The sequence below is a fragment of the Barbatula barbatula genome (assembly GCF_947034865.1).
Source record: "Barbatula barbatula genome assembly, chromosome: 20".
Classification (NCBI taxonomy): domain Eukaryota; kingdom Metazoa; phylum Chordata; class Actinopteri; order Cypriniformes; family Nemacheilidae; genus Barbatula; species Barbatula barbatula.
The window spans coordinates 2,863,869-2,866,212 of record NC_136783.1 but is presented as its reverse complement, the minus strand read 5'-3'; positions in this window follow the sequence as shown (position 1 = coordinate 2,866,212).

Sequence of the window (2,344 nt, the reverse complement as noted above, 5' to 3'; positions counted from 1 at the left end):
AGTGCTGCGTTGAGCTTTATTGATCGTTATACCAACCCGCCCGCACAGACTCTAGGCAACCCATAACTTTAGAATGATTAAAAAAAATTGTGTTTTGTTGTTTTACTCCCTCGTGGTTTTTTTTTCATGTCAAGTCATCTTTATTTATATAGCTCTTTTTACCATTTTCATCGTTACAAAGCAGCTGTACAAGAAAACATTGACTATAAGCAAAACATTAAAAGATTATGCAAGTCAAAACAAAGGTCAAATATCAGACAGACTATAAATTCCTATATGCAGTGTTCATTAAATAAGACTATAAAATTCTAGCAGCCCCCCCGGCCAGGCAAACAGTGCAAACCAGTATGCAAAAGGTGGCGAGGAACCCAAAACTCCATTGGAGGAGACAAAAAAACCTCAGAGGGAAACTAGGCCAAACCAGGGGATTCCAGTTCCCCTCTGGCAAAAGCTGCAGCTTCTGCACAAGCTCGACAGTACTTGCACAACAAGCTAAAATAAAACAAAAGTTAGATTTAAGATTATCATTAATAATAGCGTCTGAAGTTTTGTGGAGTCGCCACGTCCTTCGTCCAGCTCTATCATCACAGCATTTGTCAGGTCTGGGTATGGATTGCGCCCTCCCCGCTCCGGTAACCTTGGACTGCATCCTGCTCGCTCTAGTAACCTTGGAACAATGAGACAAGACTGGCTGTGAGTAGAGTACTGTTCTGCACTCTTTGATGCAACAAATGCATCAGTTGGTATTGTTAGTATTCCTTGTTCCGGTTGATCTAACTAGTGTAGCAGCCTGAATCTTTGGAATATATATATTATGATGGTGTAGTGTATGCAAGATAAAAAAGATGCGTCTTTAGTCTAGATTTAAACTGACAGAGTGTGTCTGCCTCCCGGACAGTGCAGGGAAGACTGTTCCAAAGTTCAGGCGCTAGATAGGAAAAGGATCTGCCGCCTGCACTTGATTTTGAAATTCTAGGTATTACCAACTGACCTGACACCTGAGAGCATAGTGCACGTGATGGACTATAATACGTTAGAAGTTCTCTCAAGTATTGAGGAGATAAACCATGTAGGGCTTTATAGGCAATAAGCAAGATTTTAAAGTTAATGCGATGCTTTATAGGTAACCAGTGCAAGGTTGACAGAACCGGACTATATGCTCATACTTTTTTGTACGTGTAAGAACTCGAGCTGCCATCAATAGTTAAGCGGTATTCTTGGTTGTTACGTATGACGGTTTTCGGTCCAATAAGTAACACTTCAGTTTTGTCCGAGTTCAGTAATAAAAAATTGCTAATCATCCACTATTTTATATCGACTATGCATTCCACTATTCAATGGAATTGCTGTGTTTCATGAGGCTTCAAGGAAATATAAAGTTGCGTATCATCATCATCAGCCTACTCTGTGTCGCTTTATTATATCTCCTAGAGGTAGCATGTATAATGCGAAGAGCATAGGCACTAAGACTGAGCCCTGTGGTACACTGTACTGGACTTGTGATTTGCGTGATACCTCATTGTTTATTGCTACATATTGAAAACGGTCGCATAAATAAGATCTAAGCCATTTCAAAGCTATTTCTTTAATACCGACATAATTTTCGAGTCTATGTAGGAGCGTGCTGTGGTCAATGGTGTCAAATGCAGCACTAAGATCTAGCAACACCAATAAGGAGATATAACCATGGTCAGACGCCATAAGCAGATCATTTGTAACTCTTATCAGAGCAGTCTCTGTACTGTGATGTGCTCTAAATTCAGACTGGAAGTCTTCATTATTCATCTCATTCCTTTTGAGGAAGGAACATATTTGAGTTGAGACTACTTTTTCCAGAACTTTAGATAAGAAAGGTAGATTTGAAATAGGTCTGTAGTTAACAAGTTCTCCAGGGTCGAGATGGGTTTTTTTGACAAGGGGCCTTATAACAGCCACCTTATATGCTTTAGGCTCCTGTCCTAGTGTCAGAGATGAGTTAATAATGCTAAGTAGAGGATCTATAATTTCTGGGAGCATCTCTTTCAGTAGATTTGTAGGTATAGGGTCTAGCATTCATGTAGTTGATTTAGATGATCTAATGATTTTAGAGAGTTCATTGTGATCCATAGTAGAAAATAATCGCAATTTCTCCTTAGGGGCGCAGTAGTTAGTCGTTTGTTCAGCGGGATTCACTTCTGGTTGCATAGTTATAATTATTTCTCTAATATCTTGGATTTTATTTGTGAAATAGTTCATAAATTCATCACTGCTATGCTGGTATACAGAATCAGAAGTCGCTGACGAATTATTTTTGGTTAATTTAGCCCCTGTATCAAATGAAAACCTAGAGTTATGCTGGTTTTCT